At 35.5% G+C, this 27,328-nt stretch overlaps 1 long non-coding RNA gene and 1 other non-coding gene across 6 annotated transcripts in view; both read right to left on the reverse strand.

Annotated features, from left to right (window-relative positions):
* LOC147583103 (uncharacterized) overlaps positions 1-27,328 on the reverse strand; it is a 623,699-nt gene that overhangs the window by 155,236 nt on the left and 441,135 nt on the right. The gene's annotated exons all lie outside the window — the stretch shown is intronic.
* LOC112867146 (U6 spliceosomal RNA) lies at positions 23,844-23,950 on the reverse strand. Its single transcript, XR_003224187.1, has one exon. It is a non-coding gene; the product is annotated as a U6 spliceosomal RNA (small nuclear RNA).

Genomic DNA, 27,328 nt, shown 5'->3' on the forward strand with positions numbered 1-27,328 from the left:
TCTGAGTGTTAGCTTATTTGATATTACTTTTATATAGCAAGAGGAATCACGTGGATTATAAATTATAACTTCATCCTCATTTCTTAAGATACAGAATTGAAAGACAACTAATAATAAGTCAGTATCAATGTTTTGGGAGACAACCCCTGGGAACTGTTGTCTGTAACCATTTCAGCTCCCACATTAGATTCCTATTAAGGACAACCCAGGTGTTTGTTGTTTCCCAAATGTAACACTGCTTAATAAATATTTCTTTTTCCTTTTTTAATTTTTTAAAATTTTAGTTCCAGGATATATAGCTAACCTACAGTGTTATATTAGTTTCAGGTACACAATATATGATTCAACAATTCTATGTATTTACTCAGTGCTCATCAAGATACATGAAACCTTTTTTTTAAATGCTTATTTTTGAGAGAGAGAGAGAGACAGAGCACGAGTGAGGGAGGAGCAGAGAGAGAGGGTGACACAGAATCCAAAGCAGGCACAGGCCCTGAGCTGTCAAGCAGAGCCTGATGTGGGGCTTGAACTCACGAACTGCAAGATCATGACCTGAACAGAAGTCGGAAGCCTAACCAACGGAGCCACCCAGGCACCCCTAAGCTTTTAAGTATTTTAACTATGGTATCAAATATTTATATACTCATGCCCTCCCCCAAGGTGGATCCTTTTAAATCTCTTCTTTGGGAATATGGGCCTTATAACTGTGGATGTTTATATTTGGGCTGTTATTAACAGGACCTAATTCCTGTATGAGTCCAAAAGCAACTGAGAGGGTCAGCATAAAAATAATTGATTGGTTTATTGTGATAATAACTGTGCAGTTGACAGAAATAGAGAAACCAGGAAAGAGAACTGATGGTGGGGAGAAGATGGCAAAGGGGTTAAATGTAATGATTAGTAGCTGACTGGATTTAGCAGCAATGCTTAAGGAGGACAGACTGGGGTTTGGGACAAATTGCATTAAACAAGGCATCCAGCATTTAGCTAAGCTACTCCATGATATTGCTGCCTTGGCATCCATTTTGTTTAGCCAAGTGACCTTCAGGGGCCTTAAACCAATACCAGCTCCTCATGCAAGCACATCCCCTGATAACAGCCCCAGAGTCGCAAGCAAAGGTAAATTCTGGGTTGACTTTCTCAACAGTTCGTATGGCCATCAGCCTTCTGTGCTTCCCAGGGCCTTGCCCTTGTGTGCCCCTTAGATAAAACCTCTGTGGAGCTTACCGAAGTACTCTATCCACAGACCCTAATAAAGGCATGTGCTCCGGGTCCTACTCTGTGTCTGCACTCTGTCTTGACCTCCCTGTGTGGCCCCCTGCACTTCCTCCAAAATGTGTAATAATGAACTTCTCTATTTCAGGTTCTCTTGCAGTCTGTTGTTGAAACTTGACTCACTATATGGCACCTTGTGCTCCACCTAACAAGTGTTAATTTAACAAAGTCATAACACAAGGTAAGGCTTTTTACCATTTTAAGAATCTTCCAGAATATATTCTGGAATATATCTACCTTGATCTATTCTACTACGTGTATTTATACCATAGTCATTAAACTTCATCTGTCTGAGTTTCAATAAATTTTCCTTAATATCTAACTCAAAGGCCATGATCTCTGACACCAGCAACACTGCTGTTGTACCAGACAGAAGTATAATGTTCTTGGCAGTTAATATTTTATCTTTTCCCAAAGTTTTATTTAATAATACTCTTCACTTTGGATCAGAATTAAAACTTCTTAAATTTTTTTCCAACCTAACAATTCAGTTATTAAAGAAATTTACAATTCTATGGCACAGTGGAATGTAACTCTATCCTAAATACATACACACATACATACATACATACATACATACATACATACATACATAAAACACTTTCTCCTTTTTTATATTTAGGCCCACTTCATGTCTGCTCCATTGCTCCCGAATTCCTTGGGGTTGTTCCAAGGTTGTAAGAGGAGACTTGCTGATGAGTGCACAATGCAATTATACTGTAACCACAAATCTGCCCTCCCACTGCCTGAAAAGCAGACAAGGAGGAATGTCAAGAATATGCATAAGAGAGTTCAACTCATCATTCATGTACCTAGAAATATAAAGTTCCATATATACAGCATTACAGAGCTCATGTAAATAAATACCTATAACAGGGTTACAAAACAAACAAACAAAACAGCAAAACAAAACAAAACAACACAACACAGGAATTCATGTCATTTGAGAGGAGTTAAAGGACATTGCTGCTCCCAGCAGCTCCCAGCTCCTTCAACCCCTCCCTTGATTTTGCTGATTTGATGGATACGGTAGAGAGAAAATTGAAAGAACACTACAGTTGGAATTGCTTTATATTGGAAAAGGCATGGAGGTACCACTGGGAGAGAGAAGAGTGAGAGGGTGGGAGGACAGACATCAAAGAATGGGTGGAGTAGAGAGAGTATGCCTGACTGCAAGCATGAGAGGAAGAGAGCAAAAGAAGAAACTGGAGCTGCCAAGGGAAATGGAATTTGGGGGGAGAGAAATGCATAGAGTATATTTCGTGAAATTTTGGCTGCATTTTTGTGTTATGCTCTCTCTTGTTTCTTCCTTGTTAAGACATTTTAGCGAAGACTTCTTATTCAAAATAGAAATACTTTCCAAGATTTTGTAATTTGGTTTGTGATTTTTTAAAAGTGCAATGAAAAGGGCCCTAAAGCAAGATCATAACACTCAGGTATTTTTAAGCTATGTCAGAAACAGGTATTTTTTAAGTAGACCTTAAGATAATCCAAAAGCTAAGTTAGGAACTTGTTTTTTCCATCAGAAGTGTAAATCTAATGAAGTAGGATAATTAGGGAGAGGGACTCACCCCCTAGGTGGCTTCTTGGTTCTTAGTGATCAATCAGCTGGACTGGCTAGTCACGTCTGATAGTTCAGATTACTAGTAGGTCTCCTCAGAATTATTACCTTGAGTCATGGAATTCTTGAGATATACTGGCATATAATGAACACATGTAAGCTGATATATAAATCTTTGCAGGTTATACACATTATTAAGAGGGTGTAAAGTTTATTTTGGAGTTTCTCCTGTAAGGCAATACTCAATTTATCAAAGTTTATTTCCCTAATACTCCAGTCAAAACAAAGAGGAATACACAAAACTGAACAGATTTACTGCCCTATTTCTAAATTGTTATTAAATATTTCTCATAACACAAGTAACACATATTTGTTGTGTAAAATCAAAAATTCCAGGTAAGGAAAAAAAAACAACAAAAATCTTCATAGTTGCTCTTAACATTTTCGTATATATACAACTTAGATAGGCATTGCTGTTTTGTTTCTGTAAAGTATTATTATTTATACATTATTTTTTTTTTAATTTTTTTTTCAACGTTTATTTATTTTTGGGACAGAGAGAGACAGAGCATGAACGGGGGAGGGGCAGAGAGAGAGGGAGACACAGAATCGGAAACAGGCTCCAGGCTCCGAGCCATCAGCCCAGAGCCTGATGCGGGGCTCCAACTCACGGACCGCGAGATCGTGACCTGGTTGAAGTCGGACGCTTAACCGACTGCGCCACCCAGGCGCCCCTATTTATACATTATTAATAACATGATTTTACATCAAGGAAGATAAATTTGTATCACTGTTTTTAATTATATGACTGGATCATAATTTATTACTAAAGTGGGATATTTAGGTTGTTTCTCTTTTCCATACCCCACATGTTATGGAATTCTGTCTTCTTTTGGATTTCTCTAGAAGAAAACTCTGGATTTAAGGGCAATTAATTTATTTGGGTGCTGCAGCACAGTAGGAATTTAGTCAGGACGTAAGAGCCACTAATAAATGGTATGTAACAAACCAAATACTACTGTAGTCTACTGGAGCTTAAATACACTCCACTGCATTTTGGAAGTTAGTGTAGAAATGGGCCAGAGTGATATTTAACCTGAAGAGTGAAGAAGCAGAAGAATCTCTATACCAAATCCAGATGATCATCAACTGAGGACTATTCCCAAAAAGAGGAACTCATTAATTCCATGACCTTTCCAACCTACTTCAGGGCTTCCCTGACAAAAACAGTTCTCAGGCAAAGAAATACAGTCCTGGATGATATAAGTCAAGCCAGAGTGTACATAAATGGTAACAGTGCAAAGACAGGAGCACAGTATCAGAAGCATCTGTGACAGTCAACCTCTCATAATACAAAGATGCACTCATGTGACACATTCATTTCATTCTATCCTGTCATAGATTATCTAATTTGGTGGCCAGTCACAATTCTTGAATAAAGAATGCAACAAGGAGGCCAGTGGTACAATTTACGGTCCTCACCACTATAACTGGACCTGAGACCACAATTGATATTCATTATCTCTGTCCTCAACTTCCCATTCTAGAATCTCTTCATTCTTGGCCAACACTTTCACTGATCCAGGGGGTTAACCAAAATCTTCATCTCTGAGGGGTTGGGGGTCCTTAAATTTTATGCTTTAACAGAGTCATGGCTACTATCGTTGACCATTTACTGTTATTACTGGGTATACAAGCAACAAGAGGCACTTTAGTGAATCCCCTGAGTTCCAAACATACTCCTACCTGCTCTTATTATGTAGTAGTAACCCTATCTCCCCAGTATAGTTAGAGTCAGTTTCTCCTTCCAGCATAGTAACTCCTTTCTTTGCCTGTTAGTCTTTTTGGACAAGGAACCTAAAATGACTAGGTGGCATCTGTAACTTTAAGTTTGGTGGAGTTTATTTCTTTTCTTGGTAGAAGTTTTCCCCAATTCCTCCTCTGAAAACCAGAACGTCTAGCCCAGAAGAGCACAAATTTAAGGGGATGAAAGTAAAAATTCCTCCAGTGGGTCACTGAGCAATATAGTAGGAGATTCCACTGTCATTTTAACCCTTTTGTCTCAAGATCTGTATATTTTATCAGTTAGGGACATAGTACCCGTAATGGTTCAAAGTATATACTATATCCTGAAGTCTCCTCAATATCCCAGAGTATTATTACTAGGCTGGTACCACTTAAATACTTATCAGGCCAGCAGTTTCAAGGCAATGAAATATATGAAAGAAATAGTGAATATCATATGCTTACTGTTGTATCTCCTTTGCCTTAAGAGAGGTTCCTTGGTACTAGGCAATATGTTGTGGGTTCATACATTGATAAATTAGATACTCTGAGCCATTTTGAGTAGTGGTGATGGCCAGGGAAAGAAAGGTACATTGATTCTCAGAAAACATAAAACCCAGTAAGGGAGAATTGCTGCCTTCTTAAGAATAGAAGTGGTCCAAGAAAACCAAAACTGGAAGCATCACAATTCTGGATTTCAATTTATATTACAAAGCTGTAATCATCATGACAATATGGTACTGGCATGAAAACAGACATATAGATCAATGGAACATAAATGAGAACCCAGAAATGGATCCACAAATGTATGACCAACTAATCTTCAATAAAACATTGTAATGGGAAAAAAGACAGTCTTTTCAGCAAATGGTGCTGGGAAAACTGGACAGCTACATGCAGAAGAATGAAACTGGACCACTTTATTACACCGTACACAACTATAAATTCAAAACGGATGAAATCTCTAAATGTAAGACAGGAAAACATCAAAATTCTACAGGAGAAAATAGGCAACAAACTTTTTCACCTTGGTCACAACAACTTCTAAAAATTTTTTAATGTTTTATTTATTTTTGAGAGAGACAGAGACAGAATGCGAGTGGGTTAGGGGCAGAGACAGAGGGAGACAGAATCTGAAGCAGGCTCCAGGCTCTGAGCCGTCAGCACAGAACACAATGTGGGGCTCGAACTCACAGAGCTGTGAGATCATGACCTGAGCCAAAGTCAGATGCTCAACTGACTGAGCCACCCAGGTGCCCCCACAACAACTTCTTACTAGACGTGTCTCAGGAGACAAGGGAAAGAAAAGCAAAATGAACTATTGGGACCCCATCAAGATAAAAAGCTTCTGCACAGGAAATGAAACAATCAACAAAACTAAAAGGCAACCAACAGGATGGGAGAAGATAGTTACAAATGACATATTGAATAAAGGGTTAGTATCCAAAATATATAAAGAATTTATCAAACTTAACACCTCAAAAACAAATAATCCAGTGAAGAAATGGGCAGAAGACATGAATTGACACTTTTCCAAAGAAGACATCCAAGAAGGCTAACAGACACATGAAAAGACGCTTAACATCACTCATCATCAGGGAAATACAAATCAAAACCATAGTGAGATACCACCTCATACCAGTCAGAATGGCTAAAATTAAGAATTCAGGAAACAAAATAAGTTGCTGAGGATGTGGAGAAAAGGGAACTCTTTTGCAGTGTTGGTGGGAATGCAAAATGGTGCAGCCACTCTGGAAAACAGTATGGAAGTTATTCAGTAAGTTAAAAACAGAACTACCATACGACTCATCAATTGCACTATTAGGTATTTATCCAAAGAATACAAAAATGTCGATTTGAAGGGGCACATGCACCCCAATATTTATAGCAGCACTATCAACAGTAGCCAAATTATGGAAAGAGCCCAAATGTCCATCAACTGATGAATGGATAAAGAAGATGTGGTGTGTCTGTGTGTGTGTGTGTGTGTGTGTGTGTTCCATACACACACACACACACACACACACACACACACACACACACAATGGGATATTCTACTCAGTGATCAAAAAGAATGAAATCTTGCTATTTGCAACAACATGGATAGAACTAGAGTGTATTATGCTAAGAGACATAAGTCAGTCAGAGAAAGAAAAATACCATATGATTTCACTCATATGTGGAATTTAAGAAACACAACAGATGAACATAGGGGAAGGAAAGGAAAAAATAAAATAAAAACAGAGAGGGAGGTAAACCGTAAGAGACTCTTACATACAGAGAACAAAAACAGGTTTGCTGGAAAGGCGGTGGATGGAGGGATGGGCTAAGAGGGTGATGGGCATTAAGGAGGGCACTTGTTGGGATGAGCACTGGGTGTTATATATAAGTGATGAATTACTGGGTTCTACTTCTGAAACTACTGTTACACTCTTAGTTAACTAACTTGAATTAAAAAAAAAAAAAAAAAAGAATAGAAGGGTCCAGAATAATCATCTAATAGCTGGATGATCTCATTGAAAAATGTTATCTTATTTACAGTTCAGCATTGGTATCTAATGAAGATAAACTGGATGTTAAGCAATCGCAATAGCTAGGTCACGCTTGCTGAAAATAAGCCCATGCTTTAGGGCCTGTGCATAGTATCCATCCTCAACATCATTGTGTAAGCACTAGGCAGCTGTAGACAACAAGCTAGCTGACCTCTACTTAATAAGTCATCCTATCCAACTCATTTGGTGTTTCTTCTGAGTCCCTACAATCCACACACTTTGAATTTACTCCCATAGCTCTAGCTAAATGCTTTTTAAGCTCATTCCAGACCCCAACAGACCAATCAAGTCATTCATCTCACCTCAGGCTACTTCTACATTCATACAAAGATGATGACCAAAATACATTGGTTGAGGCCATGCCTACTTAGAGGATGTTTCTGCCACTGTTGTCTTTAAGAGCCAATCTGATTGAGGCTATAGCGTGTAGCAGTGCTACATATCTGGTTCTTCATCTCATCCAGCTTTTCTGTTAACTCATTAAGTATAGTTAAAGCGGCAGTTTTAAAGTCTTTGTTACTTCTAACCTCTGACTTTGTTTACTTGATCATTTTTCTGTTAACTGCTTTTTCCTCTTGGGTACAAGGTACTACGAGTTTGGAATGCTTATTGTAATTTGGCTTGCAAAGTTCATTTAGTTAGTAAGTTTATTTATTTCAGTTTACAAACTCCAGTTGCATCTGTCCAAGTGTTGAAGGTGGAGAGTTAAAAGTTTACAAAAGTTGCTCACCAGTATGTCTTCATTTATAGTTTCATCAAAATATTAAAATTTTAGTTGCTTACTAAAATTTTAGAAAGACATTGTATACTAAAGTCAGAAAATGTGGTTCTAGTTCTTGCTCTGAACTTTAATAGTAACGATACCTTTCTCAAGTCTTTTAGCTAGGCAGAATCTCAGATTTCTCATTGCTAAAACTGGACATTTTATTCATTTCTTAGAGTTGTTTTGAGGGTAAATAGCTCTAAGATGGAAAAGTACTTCGTAGTGTGATTTCTTACATGGTAGGTGTTCATTAATATTAACCAAATTTGTATTAGGCGAATCCCAATCACAACACTACTTAACCTGCAATAATGTCATAACGAAACTGAATTTCATATGTAATTATTGAAAAATTGGGGAGTTTTAACAATATTTTCAATTAACTTAAACTAAAAAATTAATATTAAAATATTTCCCTTTTTCTAGTTGTTATAATTTTTATATTAAAAATGCAAATATTTTACAGTAACTTTTAATTAAAAATGAGGCATACTTTATTTCTTTGGTTAACAATCTATTACAAAAATGACCAAAAATGGTTCATTTATTTTTAAACTTCTGCTGCATTTCCAACTATAAACCACAAGTTGAAAATATTGAGCAATATTTTTCAGAAGAAAATTTATTTTTTTAAACATTTGTGTCTATTTTAATCTAATTTTTCTCTTTTACTGTATTGATTTGCAATTGAGAATCAGTGGCTCCCGGTGCTATAGAGGACTATGTAAATTATTTCCTGGCAGGCCTTGGTAGCACATATGCTTCTTCTAAGAATAACTAAGAAGCAATCTGCTGATGAATATAGTTTATATCCTTGCATCCAAGTCCTTCAGGAACATTCAATATCTGTGCCACCTAAATAGAACAAATACTCTGACTCCCAGCTACTCATTCTGGTTTCTCTTATATGCCATTAAAAATCTGTAGGACATAGGTGTATTTAAAATAAAAATAAATTACTTATATTTGTTTTGTACAATACAATAATTTTAAACCAAGTATGAGTGGTTTTTAAATATCCACAGAGAAATTAACTTAATCTTAACAATAAAACTTAATAGTAAAGCTACTAAAATTTTCTGTTCACATAAATTAAACAAAAATGAATGAAAATATTACCCTATAAAGCTGAAAGAACACCAGCTAACTTCACCTTGAATATTATCTTAATTTATGTTCATCATAGCAATGGAAATCATAACTTTAAGAAGAAAATGTTTTATGCATCTCTTAAAAACCATTTGATGAACAAATATTTGTCCAGCAAATTAAGGTGATTTTATTAGACATATTTAACCATGTATCACTAAATGGCATTTTCAAAATCACAAGAAGTAGCAGCATCTTATTTATGAGGGCCTCAGTTTGCCTTAAGATAAAAATTTTGAATAGTATATTTTTTTTACACAGAGGTGCTATGTCTATCACATAGTTTCTTTTCTTTCATTTCTAAAGATTTTAGAACTTCAGAGAATAAAACATCCTCTCAGCACATCTTGTAGATTACCCATTTGTACTGTCTTCTCCAAAAATGAGTACAGATGTGCATTTCTTCTCATCATAGTTTTAGTAAGATTTTTATACATTTCCTCTAAAATTCCACTTTTAGTTTAATGAAATAGTTCATAAATCTTATTAGCACTTAAAATATACATAGTATCTACAGTTGTATCTTCTTTCTTTACATCTAATGTCAAGAATTTGTACCGACTTCTCATATTTTTTTTTCACCATCTCTGTCAGGCATTTATAAATTGCATCAGTCTTTCTAAGAGATGACATTTTGGCTTTGTAAAATTTTATATTACATATTTGTTTTCTCTTTTACTTTTTATTACAACTGTAATGAAATAAAATTGAAGTACACTAATTAAAAAAAATTTAAAAAGCATATTTAAAAGCATATTTAAAAAGCAAATTTGATCAGTTTTGGTATATGTACATATACACCTATGAAATAATTGCCACATTCAAGATAACCATTTTTTCACCTCCACATGTTTCCTCCTGGACCTTTGTGAAACCCATCTCTTCCTCCATCCCCATCCCATACAATCGCTGTTCTAATTTCTGTTAAACTACAAATTTCTTTTGTGGTTTTTGTTTTTTTGTCTTTTTTTTTTTTTTTTTTTTTTGGCCTGGCTTATTTCACACAGAATACTTATTTTTGAGATTCATCCATGTTGTTGCCTGTATCAGTAATTTATTCCTTTTGTTGCTGAATAATATTCTATTTTCTTGGTAAATCACAGTTTATTCCTTTAATCTTTCTATGTTCTGATATTTAAGATCATGTCTTATAACCAATATACAGTTGGGTTCATCTTAATCCAACATTACAATCTTGTTATTATTACTATTTCCTTTGGTTTTTAAATTTACCATTTTACTATTTTTCTAATTAACTCTTATTTTTCTTTCTTTTTCCTTTTTTTTTTGATAAATTATATACTTTTTATTACTCCAAGTTTCCTTTCTATTGGTTTGCTAGTTTTATATACATAAAAAAATCTTAATGATAGGTTTCCTGGAGATTATACCATGCCTTTAATGCGTGATATATTGATTATGATTAATATTTTTCCAGCTACCTATTCACCTGACTTTCTATGTGTATTCCTACTAATTTATACCTTTCATTCCTCTTCATTTATTCCTTCCTCAACCTCTGAGCTTCCTTCTAGTGTTCTTTTCCTTCTACTTGAAGAATGTCATTTAGAACTTTGTCTGGGTCTGCTGAAGGAGAATGGTCTAAGCTTTGATTTTTGAAAATGTCCTTGCTTCTCCCTTTTTTGGAAGGCTATTTTTACTAATTGTTGAATTTTAGGTTAGGAGCTATTTTTTTCAACCTTTAAACATATCATTATATTATCACTGACTTCATTTGGGTTCTTCTATTGATAAGTCGCCTGTCAGTCTCCATGTTGCATCTTTACAAGTAATACAATTAATTATTGCCAGATTTGGGTGCTTTACAGATTTTTTTATTTGTCTTCATTTTTAGTACATCCCCAGTGATGTGCCTAGCTATGATATTCTTTATGTTCACAAAGCTTTGAAGCTTTAGTATCTGTGATTTGATGTCCTTAATTGTTTTTAGAAAATTCTTTGTGATTATCTTTTCAAATATTGCTTCTTCTACAGGACTTTCCCAACTTCCTTTAGACTACACATATCTCATATGTAACATATGCCCCTTTCTGTGTTTTTCATCCTTTGTCTCTGTTTCCATCTGGATATCTTCTTCTGACCCATCCTTTGTTCACTACTTCCCTTTTCAACTTTGTCTAATCTGCTGGTGAACACACCTATTGGTCTTCATTTTAATTCTTATGTTTTTCACTTCTAGGACCTTCTGGTTGGTTTTTATAGTTCCCAGTTTTCTGTGCAAGCTTCCATATTTCCATTTAATCTTGTCAATAGAAACATTAACTATAGTTATTTTAAAGTATAGCTCACTGAATCACTGCTTGCTTAAAATCCATCATGATTTTCCAATTACACACACACACACAAGCCAGCATCTTTTCCTTGGCTTAGATGGCCATGTGTGATTCTTCAACTGCATCTATTATGAAATTCCCCAACCCCTATTCTTTATGCTATGTATGACTTGGTAGCTGCCCTAATCTTTTCCTCAAATTAAGTCTTCTTCTTTCTCAATATTTTTGCATCTTTCATGTATCATATTATTAGTGACTCCTCTTAGACCACTGTCAATATTTGCCATTCCCCCTTTCCAGCCCACTCCTCACTTTTGATGACACTGACTATATTTTCTTCCTGTTGTAAATCCAGGCCCGAGCACATTACTTGGCACATGATAGCCATTACATACTTGTGAATCAGTGATTCAGTAAATGAAAGCTATATTTCTCTTGTTTATCTGTTCTCTTAATGGTAAAAGGATGAAAACATCCAGTTCTTCACTTTATCTCATTCATCTTTTTATCTCCCAGAGCACTAAGAATATATTACGTGATTGTGTAATACATTTGACAAATTGAGTTGAACTGTACAATGCTCATGGCTATAAAATTCATAGAGAATATGAATAGATACATGGTATAGATATGGAGACATATATCTATATTATATATATATGAACTATATGATCATACCTATTACTGTGACAAAACTATTACTAACATTCTTAAATACTTACATGATTTTAACAAAGTAGTGAATTGACTCTTCCCTGATTTTCAACAATAACTTTTTCTACAATTTTGAATATCTATAATTATGGTAACAAAAACATAGTTTGACCATGATCCAAATACAGAAGCAGAGAGGAGATGTTTGATTTGTAGGAATTATTTTAAGATGCTATTTTCAAACCAGTTTATTTTTAATATATATCAAATATTTCTTTAAAACACCTACAAAAATTACTTAAATAATTAATAATTTCCCTTTGTCCAAGAGGGGGGTCAAGCTGGCAATTTCTGATACTGACTCTCCCAACATTTCCTGTGAACTTAAAAGAAAAAAGTGAAACCAGAATGGGCACCAAAAACTAAGACTTGAAAAGCAACCTGGTACTAAAATCTAGATGGAACTTCTATTTAACAAAAACATACCAAGGAGTTTGGCTTGCACAAATCTGGCTTATACATTTTCTGCAACATAGTGGCCTACTCGCCAAGAAGTAGGTAGATGGAAATTTTCACTATTCTCTTTCTCTAGATGTCATCTTAGAATAGATATATTTGGCTGATTGTCCTAGACTCTGGGTCTGGAGTTCTCTCTTGTCCAGCAAGACAGCAGGACACAGGATTGAAAATGCAAGAGAGGCTAATGTCTGGGAGGAGACAAGAGCCCTGAGTAAGGGTCCTTGGTCCATTTTTATTAAGATCAGAAGGCTTACAAACATGATGGATGTGCACAAAGAGACAATGAAACCGTGTACATTAGCTCATGGGCATGAGGCAGGGGGGTTTTGAAGATATGCAGTGTTAGGGGTTTGGATCAATACAAAACAAAATTCTGGTGCTGGGTGGAAGGTTGTTTACATTAAACATGAGGAACCACTTCTGTTTACCTGAACTGGCCTAGGGCACAGAAGTACAGAGCATGCTACCTCAGGGTCAACAAGGCACCTTTCTTTTGCTAATTAGCTCCCCTCTGGGCAACTTCACCCTGCTGTGGTCTAAAGTCCTGTTTTCCTATTTACCTATTTTTGTCCTTCCTTCCTGTGAAAGCTGCTTTCTGCTATTGCACAAAATTGTGGGGCATTTCCGCCTTGAATACTTAATCTTGTTTACCTCATCTCAGATGTTTTCATCCCAACATTCCTTATTCCTATATCTTTGTCCTATACTGGCGGCCTTAGCCCCATTTACCTAACCTAATCTTGTTTACCCAAACTTGTGTGTGTACATCCTATGGCTTTGTAATTCTTTATGCCTTCTAACCCATCGGTGCAAGCTCAGGAAATTCCTAAGCATATTCCCCATAGCTGATGTATACCAAGGAGATGACTGCCTCTCCTATTTAAAACTGCATGAATTGCAGAAAGAATGGGTTTACACTTGCACTCACCTACACCACAGTATTACTTTACTATTCTGTTTCTCTTCAGATACTGTGCTTGTGAATGAATGGTGAGGAAATTTGCCAGAAATGGCATACTACACTTTTCGAGGGTGGTCAGCTTAAGTGAGGGAAGAGACAGAAACCCGGTAGCAGCACAGTATGATGGGAGTGATAAATTTTTACCTATTGGACTGGCTCAACGTGCCCAAGAGCCTTGTCATGTGGACAGCAGGGGATTCCATCTGATTAGTCAGGGTATAGCCGTGAATGCCACTAGACACTGGAAAACCTGAGTACTGTCTAACAGTAACAACCACTGTCCATTCCATCTTAGGAGTGAGGATCTAGCAGAATGATGCTAATAACCACAAAATGGAGACTAAGCTGGAATAAGAGTATTACTGACATAAAACAGGTTTGTTGGGAAACACCAGAGCTGAGATGCAAAGGCAAAGATGAATATGAAGCTTGTTGAAATAAGGTGAAGCTTCATGGATAAAAGAATACACTCTCAAAATTAAAACCTGCTTTTGGAGGTAATAAATAACAGTATTGATGTAGGAAAAAAAGAATCAAATATTACAGAATATAAACAACCAAAAAAACCTCAACCAGAAGATGGAGGGAAGATAGTAAGTTTAAACAGTAATAAAGAATAGTGTCCATAGGAAGGCGATTGAATAGAATCTAACCTAAAATTAATTACTTATGTCTTAAGGAAGAAGCCAAAACACTTACATAGAATAAGTATTTAAAACATAATTGAAGAAAACATCCTGGAAGTGAAACATGCCAAACTGCACAGATGAAAAACGTTCACCATGGTTTAGGCAAAATTAATATAGAAACTAATGACAATCCTGAAAAAGAAATTTAATAACAAAATAAGAGAAAATAAACTATAGGTTTGCAGACAGAAAATAAACTAAGAGATCTGACTAAAAACCAAAAATCAAACTGGCTTAATGCTTCTCTCCAACCCTAAATGTTAGTACACCATGGTCAACATGTATAGCATTTTGAAGACAAAGCATCTTAACCCATGAATGACATTTTTAGCCAAACTGCTATTTATGTAAAACAGAGAGTAAGATACTCTCAAAAATACAAGGAATTAAAAATATACCAACCATAAATTCTTTCAGAAAATAACACCATCAAAAAATTCACCAGCCATTCATGAAGTATATAAAAAATTAAAAATTGAAGAATAGGGATTTGTGGTACAAATTTTTAGTAGCATTCACTAAAATCATTTAAATAGTGATGCAAGATTGTGAATATATAAAAACAGTTTTTGAAAGGAAACCTCAAGTTGTAAAAGCATCATTTAATAAGAATAATTCAATCTATAATTCAATCTATAATTCAAGATGTATAAAAAAGATGAAAATTGAAAATGCAGGGAGGGCAGATATTTTATTTTAAAAAGCCAATAATATTGTATTACACGGGGAGATGTTAGAAGACACTGTTTTATTTTTTTGATACTGTTTTATTTTGACTTGGGTAATTAAAATTTTTCATATTAAGGCATTTATAAAAAGATGAATTATTTCAAACCTTCAGGAAAGCATAGAGTGATAAAATATCCATGTACCTACCACCCAGATTAAAGAGATTTTGTTATCTATGCTTCACATCTCTTCTCCCCCCCTCCCCATTTTATTATTTTCATAAATAAAAAAATACCATGAAGCAGATCATGGCACTTATTCCCCTCCCACCTGTTCAATCACCCCACTTTCTAGTTTCCACCACAATCCTGAAGTGTATCCTGCCTGTTTTGTTTCTATGGTTACCAAACATGTTTTCATCTTTCACCAAAGTGGAAAACTGATTTATGTGTTTTAAAATTCTACAGAATGTATCATGATTTACGTATCATTTTAAAACAATATTGAGTGAAAAATGCAAACTGCAGAATTATGGAAATCCTACAGCAGTTAAAATGAATGAACTTGATTTATATGTACTAACATAAATGAATCTTTTTTTTTCATAAATGAATCTTAAAAACATATTATACAGCATAAAAGCTGGGTTTTGTAATAATCTAGTGTTGATACATATAAATCAAATTTAATAACTCTTGCAGCTGTGTGGCTTTCTGCCATATAAATATACCACAATTTATTCATCTACTTTTTTATTAAAGGATATTTAGCTTGTTTCCAGCTATTTCCTATTTCAGGTAATTATACAATGGACATCTTTGTACATATCTCTTTGTGTGATTACATGAATGATTCTTTAGAGTATACATCTAATAGAGGAAGTGTTGGAACACTGAGCATGTACATTTTCAGCTTTTATAGGTATTTTCAAATTATGCTCCAAAGGTGCTGTACTAGTCCTATGTATGTATTTACTCAGATTCTCATAATACTCTGCAGTGCCAGACTTTTATTTTTTATTTTTTTTAATGTTTATTTATTTATTTATTGTGAGGAAAAGAGAGAGAGTGCATGTGGGAGGGGCAGACAGCGAGGAAGAGAGAGGTTCCCAAGCAGGTTCTGTACTGTCCGTTCAGGGACTGCAGGGCTCAATCTCACCAACCATGAGATAATGATCTGAGCTGCATCAAGCGTCAGACACTTAAGGACTGAGCCACCCAGGTGCCCTGTGCATTGTCAGACTTTAAAAATTTGCCTCTCCCTCACTGCTGGGTGAAGTTCAATATCTTTTCATGCGTTTAGCCGTTTTAGTTGATGTTCATGTTTATTCTTCTGTAATTCATATGTATATGTAAAATATATATCATATGTATCATATATATACTGTATGTATTTGCCATTTTAAATTGGTGTGCTTGTTGGTTGTTTTTTTAAATATAGCTTCCAGGAGTTTTTATATGATCTGGATATCCCAAATTTATCTGTTATATATTTTGAAAATATCTTTCTGCTGTGAATATATTTTCACCATTTCTCTTATTTCTGTTTTATTTATTACTGCATTCTCTTTGTAATCCATGTTTTCTTGTCTTGTTTGATAAATGTGTCTGTACTCAAAGTCACAAATATTTTTCTACATTTTCTTCTAGAATTTTTGATTTGTGCTATACATTTAAGTCTTTAATTAGGGAAACCATGTGTCCCATTCTGCTAAACAGGGTCTCAAGTGTTTTAGAATTTATCCAAGATATTTCACTGTATAATGAAATATTGTGATTAATAGTTACATTAAAATAACCCATTATTTCCTTAGCAGACTTCCTCTTTAGATTTCCAACTTCTGCCAGGGTCTTGTCTGATAAGTCTTTTCTACTGTAGCAATGGAGTTCAAATTTTGAGTCATAATTAAATCCAAGAGATGGCCAATGATTACCCTTCTCTATTCCCAACCTTTTCCAGGTATAATGTTACCAATTTCTCCTTTTCAAGGATAGTGTACAATGAGGGCTCTCCAATGTGAAGAAACAGGAACAACTTGCTCCCAGTGTTTTGTGTTTGTAAAAGTATTACGCTCCATCATCTTGCCAGCTACTTGGTGCGGCAGCCAGGTGTGCAATGGCCTGTGAGACCCAGTATCTCCAGACTGCTATATAATAGGAGTTTATGAAATATACGTATGGGAGACAGAGGTTGAGCAATTTTGCTCTGGTACATATTGAGAGTAGTCTGAATTCTCTTGCTTAAGTGGCTTTATAATATATCACATATTACAAATCTACAGTATTTGTTTATTGTTTGGTCATGCTTTTTAATTTTGCAATAAGCCCTTTTGCATCAGTGAGCTGGGTATAAAAAGTGCATGTTTAATAAAAAAATAAGTATTAATTCCTATTTCTCAATAAAGTTGATGAAGACACATATGATTTGAAGGACTATGGAGGCCCTAGTAATAACATCAACCACAAGAAAAACAGAAGATATAAATCTATTGAAGTATCAGTATCTACTTCAAAATGAGCAGTTAATTGGAGAAGATTAAAGATGATAATTTAAGATATGTAGATGCAGAAGGTGGATGATGTACAACTCTGTGAACACTGACTATTCCCTTAGATCAAACGATTACTCTTCTAAATTAATTTCACTCATGTTCAAGCCAAGTTGTTTTCATGTTATGTGTGAAAAGTACATCAATAACTGTTAATGTGTTACTTTAACTGGCAGAAGTAAAATTTTAAAGAATTAAATAAGAGTTTTTTTTTTTTCTTTCCAGTGTTATCAAATGTCTTAAATAGAAGATCACTTAATTCAACTTGAACCACATCTTAATTTTTCATCTTGTTAGTGAAATCAAAGTGAAGTTTTTGGAAATTCATTCTATCTGAGGCAAACAACAGATCTTACTTATATTCCTATTATGAATGCAGTTAAAATAATAAGCAGTGAATATAATATTATTTATTTTGTGATAATAACATAAATAAAAATATTTCTGGAGCACAGAATAATGTAAAAAAAGTTATTATTAAATTAAGCACACTGTCCGTAGGAATGTAAAAGGGTGCAGCCTCTATAGAAAACAGTATGAAGGTTTCTCAAACATTAAATATAGAACTACCACAATCCAGCAATTCCGTTTCTGAAAATAATCTGAAAATAATGGGAAAACTAACTCAAAAAAGTATCTACAGTATCATATTCACTCTAGCATCATTTGCAATAGCTAAAATACAGAAACAGCTGAAGTGTCCATCAACAGGTGAATGGTGAAGAAAATGTGGTGTATACAATGAAATACCATTTAGACTTAAAAAGGAAGGAAACCTTGCCATATGTAATAACATGGATGAAGCTGGAAGACATCATGCTAAATGAATTAAGCCAGTTACAAAAGTCACAAAAGCAAAAAAACAAAACAAAATGAAAAACTGCATGATGCCACTTATATAAAGTATCTAAAATAGTCAAACTCATAGACAGTAGAATGGTGGTTGCCAAGGACTGACTGAGAGGGGAAAACAGAGAGGTGCTATTTGACTGGTGTCAAGTTTCAGATACACAAGATGAAATTCTACAGATCTGTTGTACCATTTAATGCCTATAGTTAATAATACTTAAAAATTGGTTGACCAGATGCCATATTGTGTTCTTACTACAATAAAAGAAGCTTATAAAAACATTAAAAATACACTTACAATTAGTTGTAGTGCAACAGTAAATGAATCACAAAATGTGATGAAGTCAATATTGAATAAAGCAACACTTCACACATAATTTATCTCACTGTTAACCATCATAAAATGAATTTTATAGGTATTAAAGCTTTAAATATCTACTTTCTGATCAAACTAGATGTCCTAAAAATGGGGGGGGATTTAATATGAATTTGATATAAAATTTAATATGAATTTGTCTTGTAAAGTTTGGCTATATTTTATTCAAAATTCTTTGGAAATCTTCAAAGTATTCCACAAAACGAATGCTAAACTTTAGGTTCTGATGATATTAGGTAGATTAAAACTTCTAAAAACAGAGCTTGCAAAGAAGCTCATCTTTATAAGACCTATGGAGTACTCATTGAAAGAAATGTGACCTCCAATGGCATATAAGATTTATTTTTTTTCAATATATGAAATTTATTGTCAAATTGGTTTCCATACAACACCCAGTGCTCATCCCAAAAGGTGCCCTCCTCAATACCCATCACCCACCCCCTCCCTCCCTCCCACCCCCCATCAACCCTCAGTTTGTTTTCATTTTTTAAGAGTCTCTTATGCTTTGGCTCTCTCCCACTCTAACCTCTTTTTTTTTTTTCTTCCCCTCCCCCATGGGTTTCTGTTAAGTTTTTCAGGATCCACATAAGAGTGAAAACATATGGTATCTGTCTTTCTCTGTATGGCTTATTTCACTTAGCATAACACTCTCCAGTTCCATCCATGTTGCTACAAAGGGCCATATTTCATTCTTTCTCATTGCCACATAGTACTCCATTGTGTATATAAACCACAATTTCTTTATGCATTCATCAGTTGATGGACATTTAGGCTCTTTCCATAATTTGGCTATTGTTGAAAGTGCTGCTATAAACATTGGGGTACAAGTGCCCCTGTGCATCAGCACTCCTGTATCCCTTGGGTAAATTCCTAGCAGTGTTACTGCTGGGTCATAGGATAGGTCTATTTTTAATTTTCTGAGGAACCTCCACACTGTTTTCCAGAGTGGCTGCACCAATTTGCATTCCCACCAACAGTGCAAGAGGGTTCCCATTTCTCCACCTTCTCTCCAGCATCTATAGTCTCCTGATTTGTTCATTTTGGCCACTCTGACTGATGTGAGGTGATATCTGAGTGTGGTTTTGATTTATATTTCTCTGATGAGGAGCGATGTTGAGCACATATAAGATTTATTTTTGAAATATCTTTAATTATTCTGATTTGTGGGAAGAATATTTTGATGAAGCACCTTTAAAAAAAATAGATACCATTATATTCTCTGGGAATGAAATAAAATTGATAAAATCTATAATTGTGAAAATCTTAATTTGCTGAAAAATTCAGAATATTCATCAATTTAAACAACTTATTTCATAATTTAAAAGGTATTTGTCATGCAGCTACTCCAAATGGAGGTAAAAAAAAATAGCATGAAAATACTCAGGCTAAAATTTTTTTATATTGTAATAAAAAAAAAGAAAGTAGTTATTTTGTTGATCATATAAGCTAAACCACTGAATATACAAAACTGGGCTTATTATACATGCTAGGCAAGGGACATCATTTTGACAGCGTTTCAGTCTGTCTTAAATGGGGAATTTAGGAAAGGGTTTCAGGAACTGGAGTTAGTTATGGATGGTTTTATGGCAGAAGTGAGCACGCACGGTCTGGGCAAAGATTTGCCAGATTTATAAATAAGCAACTTGCTGGAATAGTCAGTGGCCTTTGAAATATAAGGATCTGTGAGCTATTAGTGCTACTGTTATCTTAGCTTGATAAACGAGACCTAAAATGCTACAACATTGCATTTGCACTTAAATTGTGTTGCAGTGTATCTGTTTGCAAATCACAGTTGTTTTTTTTCTTTCTCTTTCTTACTTTTCTCTCTTTCTTCCTCTCTCTCTCTCTCTTTAATGTTTATTTATTTTTGAGAGAGGAAGAGAGAGAGACTGAGTGCAAGCATGGGAGGGCAGAGAGAGAGGGAGACACAGAATCTGAAGCAGGCTCCAGGTTCCAAGCTGTCAGCACAGAGCCCAATGCAGGGCTCGAGCCCACAAACCTTGAGATCATGACCTGAGCCAAAGTTGGATGCTTAACTGACTGAGCCACCCAGGCGTCCCTCTTTCTTTCATTGTCATGTTCTGCTTCAAGTTTCATTTCCATACCAATAAATATACTTCTACATACACACACAATATTCTGACAGAATAACATTCTAAATGTTTGAATAAACCATAACTTATTTAACCAATCCACCATTATTGAGCACACAGGTGATTTTCATTTTGTTAATGTTATACAATGTTTATCCTTGTACATATATCAGTGAGCATTTGCCCAGTTATTTCCTTAAGATAAATTTTTAGAATTTGGATTGCTGGTCAAAGAAAGGAATTTAAAAAAAGGTTTCTGATAAAAATGATCAAAGTACTCTACAGAGACTCTGTCAGCTATGTATTGGCTTTTTGGTTTCTCTCTATCAGATCAAGACTAACTCATTCATTTATTAATTTAACAAATATTCTTTTAATGCCTATTACATGCCAGGTACTAAGTAATACTGGTGTTTATGATTTATACAGTCCCAGTCTTAATGAATCATGATGGTAGAGAAGTTGGAAGGGCTTAACATGTGCCCTTAGAATGTGGTGGCTCCATTTCACTCAGTGAAGTGTGGAGAGGTCTGGCTAGAGCTGCCAATAAAGCAGGAGATGGAGAGAACAACACAGTGAGCAGCTGGCACTTCTACTGGTTAGCACGGGGTGTTTGATATTTCCTGTGAGCCATACAGACACTGAAGAAGGCCAAGAGCTGTCTCAAGGATTGCCTGCATGGCTAAAAGGAATATAACAACAACAACAACAACAACAAAGACTGGAGGAAAACTACCAGAGGTGGGAGCAAAGCTAGGATGGGAGTAGGAGTTGTAGAAAATCAGGAGAGTGGCTGTGCGCTTCAGGGAATGGCATAGAACAGGACAAAGCCTGCAAAGGGAATCTCAGAAGAATCCACAACAATATCTCTTGAAAGAGAGTTGGCTTGTGTATGCCTGGCATGAAAGAAGGTACCACCAGCCATGTTACAGCAGCCTCTGTCTCCAAACACTCCCTCCCACCCCACAAGGCTGGACGAGCAATGTGGGGAGAAGTGAAAAGGTGACCATGCCCCCATTCTTCACTGCATGTCCCCAACCTGAAAGTCGGCCCGAGCTGGGGAGGAAAACAGTTTTGAATTAAATGAAAGTTTGAAATTTTAATTTAGTTGAGTCTAAAATGTTTGTTACCTGAAGTTGAGGTGATTTCCATGGCTGGGAATGAATTTAAAGCTACAGAATCTGCCTGCAGTATAGCCAAAGGGCAGTGAAAGAGATCTAGCAGAAGACATCTGAAGGCAGTAAATAGGTAGAAATAAAGCTGTTTTACAATTGTATTTTGACAAGTTCAGTCTGTGCAATAAACTGGTTAAATAGGCAATTACAGTAAGATCAACAACTGCTACTGAAGTAAAGTCAGCTTTGTCAGCTATATATAATCAGCTATACAAGCAGGGTACTAACCTGGACTTCAAAGCCCATGAAGGATCCTGTGAAATGTAATTTTGCAATTTAATTGAAAATTGAAAATGCAATTGAAAGCAGCCTGACTGTAGGAACTGGCTACTTTTATAGTAGATAGTGAACACACCTCTTCTTTTTTCTGGGAAGTGACCAGCAAAGCAGGAGTGAGAAATGTAGTTCTTCAATGTAACATCCACATTCAAGAATTTCTAGATGCTTGGGTCCAGTTAATAGGAATAGATTAGGCCACTCACTTTCTTTGTTACCCTGACAGTGTTTCTACAATAAAATGAAAAAATGCATCATAAACCACCTACTTCTGTAACTCTTTCATCCTAGTGTGGTAAATAGGATATGAGCAAAGAATTACCAAAAAAAAAAAAAGTGCTGGAGGAATGAACAGCAACTAGAAAATGAAGGCATTGAGACCCATATTTAAAGAATGCAGATGTTATCTTGAAGACCACAGGAGCCACTAGAAGATTTTAAGCATGGGAGTTGCCCTGATTACAATGAGAAAGTTGGAGAAAATATCAGAGGCAGAATGACCACTTAGGAGGTCATAGCAATAATGTGATTGAGAAATTAAGAGAATCTAATGTAAGGATATAACTGTGCCTATAGTTGGAAGTAGAATCGCCAGGAACCTACGTGGCTAGCTAGAGATGGAGAATGCTCATAAGGCAATGCTTGGCAGCAGGGTGCTTGAGGGGGTTCTGCTACACCTTACTCATCCCATGGCACAGAGTCAACAAAAACCACAAGGAGAAAGCCACACATTAATTTTTAACATAGTAATTCCTTCCACTTGTAAATATAGCCATATGGTGCCCTGGAATTTGACACAACAGAGTAGTATCCTTCTGTTGAGAGGATTAAGAAGAGGAAAAAGGGAAGATCTGGGAGAGTGAAAGAGGGTGTTTGAGGAAGGAAGTATGATGAGAGGGAGCTGTTTGGGAGCATTGCTTTCCCTGTGATTCTCTGTTAATCCTTTCAATTACCTGCTTAGATCAAGTTTAAACCAGTTTCCAGGATATGAAACCTGGAATCATGTCATGACCAATTTTGTATTAAATTCTCTACTAGATTTTCTTCAACATCATAAGATATTCCTGGGAAAGGGGGTGGGTAGGGCTGTATGCACTGTGGGTGTGGCATGATCATGCTGTCAGAAGAGACCTCAGAGTAGAGGTCACAGTAGTCTGAGGTACTGATATCTGTCAGCAATGACCTGTGATGTTCTGCAGGTCTGTGATATAGGAGGAAGGAAGATGGTGAAAGGCATTGATAAAAGGGGCTTGTACTTGGATCCAAACATTGGCACTAAGTTTTGACTCTAATAGCAATGGCCACTTTATTATCTTTTTTAGAGACTCCATGAATTAAGCAAAGATTGTGGAGCGTGAGTGGATAGTTCAGGGTCCCTTGACTCTGAGTATGCTCATTGATGAAAAAGGCAGGTTCCAGTCCTGTCACCTCAGCTCCAGATGCTATAGCCCATGTAAGTTGAAGGGCCAAGTTCAGGCTGGAAATGGTTAGGTTTGTTTCTTTAGTTTGTAGATAGACTATAAGGACTATTTGATGGGATTACATGCATTAATCACTCAGGATTCTGTGGGTACTTAAGAGCACTAACAGAAGGCTGATGCTGGCCCTGAGATTAAAAAAAAAAAAAATGCTCTTTTACTGTTTGTTTTTTTTTTGGAAATATGGAATGCCTCATGAATTTGCATGTTATCCTCATGCAGAGGACATGCTAATGTTCTCTGTATCATTTCAATTTTAGTATATGTGCTGCTGAAGTGAGCATCTCTTTTACTTTTTAATCAAGAAGTTGATTGGCTTTGTTGTCTTCATTTGGTTTTTTTGACTTTCAGGCGCAATTGAAAAAAGTCAAAATATGTTTATGGCTCATTTTCAATGAATGAGAACAATGAACTTAAGTATTTCACCCTAATTTTATCTATCTATCTATCTCTCTATCCATCTATCTATCGAGAAAGAGTGAGCGAGAGAGGGAGAGAGAGAGGGAGAGAAAGTGAGCACACTGGAGTGGGAGAGGGGCCATGGAGAGGGAGAGAGAATCTCAAGCAGGCTCTATGCCCACTCTCATCATCATGAGATCCTGGCCTGAGCTGAAATCAAGAGTTGGATGCTTAGCCAACTGAACCACTCAGGTGACCCTTTTATTTTATTTTTTATTTAAAATTATATATTTACATAAGCACAGATAAGTTTTTTAGTGTGAATTTTAAATTTGATAAAAGAAGGAATCAAATCTTTTTATTCTGCATATATGAATTCTTATATAATTCTGCTGATTATATAAACCTCATATTAAACTTATAATTTCATTGTTTGCAAGGAAGCAGCTCACACTGAAGCTCCTATTGTTTTTATTTCTTTGCCAACTAAAAGTAAACAGGTTCTGGAATTATTTTTAGGTGCAATTTGCACATCCTGAAAAACAGTGACTAAGGAAAACATGCATGAACAAGCAAACAACAACAACAAACAAGCATGAAATAAGATTTCAATTAGTCATTATCATTACATTATACCTTATATGTCTTCAAATATGAACAGTTTTAAAGTCTCTGAACTCTATCCTTCACACTGTACATATTCTTTTCTTTGGGACGTCACATTATTTAATTCAAGAAAGAGTCATTTTGAACTTTATTATGAGCATACAGAGCTGTGATTCATGACTTATGAATCAAAATTCTAGGATCCTCTAACTGAGCTGTATAAAATCTTAAAACATCCCAAGATAATATCGTATGTTGCCAATTGGTTGAGGAGTGCCTTATTGATATTTTCATTCTACTTCTCCAGTCTGTCTACAGTGCCTTTTGCAATGCTTAAATTTATTGTTACAAGTGTCCATGGATACCTACCAATAATAGAAAAACACATAGAATTTGGGGGAAAAACGGTAATATAACTGCTAGGTATGTTTTTATGTCTGATTGCATATTCTTTTCTGTCTGTAAATGTTATTGTAGGCTTATTATATTCTCAGTGGTTCACTAGGTTATATGTATGTGCATAAGAAATTAAAGACATGACATTGATCCTTCAATTGTTTAATATTTTATTTGCATAGACGAATACACAAGGATAACTATGTACAGTGACATATGTTGACATGTAGATTATATCAACATTTAGGTTGAATGTTATGCATTACAGGTGTAGGCACTGATAAGAACGAATGATCAATGAGGGCAAGAGAAATGAAAGGAGGCTTCATTAAGAAAGTGAAGCTTGGGATGCCTGGGTGGCTCAGTTGGTTAAGCATCCAACTTCGGCTCAGGTCATGATCTCACAATTCGTGAGTTCAAGCTCCGCATTGGGCTCTGTGCTAGCAGCTCAGTGCCTGGAGCCTGCTTCAAATTCTGTCTCCCTCTCTTCTGCCCCTCCCCCACTTGCACTCTGTCACTCTGTCTCAAAAAAAACTAAAGCAAAAACAAACAAAGAAACCGAGGGTTAAAATTGACTTTGAGGAATGGATAGAATTTATGCAAGCAGAGTGACAATGGTTTATCAAGCAAGGAATCAAGCAAGTGCAGGGTGCTTTTATGGAGAGGTGAAGAAACCAGTCCACCTGTGGGGATGACAGTTATAGGCATGGTGGGAATTAACATCTAGAAGAATGAGGTCACATGTCCATATTGCTGCTAGCTCTGAAAAACAGGACTGAATACATTCTTTTCATCATTCAACTCAATAGACATTATGTACCTATGAGATAGGACAATGTGTTAGGCAAAGGGAATATATGTGAGACAATGTGGGGGAAATGGTTAAGTAGTATGGCAGAATCAAAATGGTGTGTAGAACAGTTATTGCAAAATTAGCCTGCAGAAAATAGATATTTATTAAGAAATCATCACATAGAGCAAGTTTCTAGAAGGAACAAAAACATTTTAGAGTCTCAAGTAATGCACTGTACTAATCAGGATGATTTGTCATTTTTAGACCATATGAAGGTTCTCTAACAATTTATTCTCACTTCTGAATCATCCCTGCTCTCAGACTGCTCTCACTTGCTGATTTATATGGAGTGAGTTATGCTCACAAATATATATTATCCTCGCAAATATATATTACTTTTCTTCTAGGGAAGGCTCCCTGGCCAACTATTTCTTTATCTTTGATTGTTCAGCTGTCATATCTTCTCATTCTCTAATTTACATTTTCTCAAAAAAAAAAAAAAATAGAGGAGCATTCTCTTTCTATCGCTGAGCAAATTGTAAGTTTCTATTATGTTCAGGAATGTTTTTTTTTCTTTTATATTACAAAGCTTTTCAAAACCGAGAAATAATGCAAACAAATGTATTTTCCACAGTCAGTGGAAGTAAGGATGAGGAAAGGGTGGAAGGGGTTAGAAAATATATTTACAGCTGAAGCAAAAGTGCTTGAGATGCATAAAATATAAAGTAAGGAATCCAATCCTTCTTCAATTATATTTGTTAAGATCTTTTTCTTTTCTTATGAATAGAACTAGGAATGGAAGTGTAAGTTACAGAAATAGTGGAGCTATACCATTGCCCATGTTTTAGATATAAGTAGTAGTAAGTATGATTTCAGAAAGAATTTTCTCTGACATTCTTCAACAGTGCAAATATATCATGTATCAGGTTTCAATATTTCTTGATATTAACAGTGACCAACTGGGCATTTGTAGGTTTATTATAAGAAAATAAAATTTAAATGGCAGTCTAATAGCTACTGAGATACAACCTTAGAGGTTAGCAGGTGATGGGTTAATTTCTTACAGGAAAGAACTGCTTTCCATTTTTATTCACCTAGGGAGATGGGTCAGAATAATTGGACAAGTCTGTAGTCCCTGGGCTTTGCAAGGGGCATAGGTGAAAATATAATTTGTGAAAATTGGAAGCTAATTATCTTCAGCAATGAAATAGTGACCAGATGTTTTCTTCTGCATAAAGTGAGAATTTGGGGACAGCTTAATAGTAAATAACACATTTTTAGAGGCTATACAATCCCCCAGATTATGCTGATTTGGGTTATAATTTCTAATTTGATTGAGATGTTCTTGTAAAATTTTTAAAAACTAGTAAAGTTAAACATCTAAAAATAACACACTTGCTTTAAAAATACTCTTTAGCTTTTGGTAATTTAGTAATCTCTGCATGGATAAACTATGAAATTGGTACCA

The sequence above is a fragment of the Puma concolor genome, chromosome A2 (genome assembly GCF_028749965.1).
Source record: "Puma concolor isolate L17-30 chromosome A2, mPumCon1.1.hap2, whole genome shotgun sequence".
Classification (NCBI taxonomy): Eukaryota; Metazoa; Chordata; class Mammalia; order Carnivora; family Felidae; genus Puma; species Puma concolor.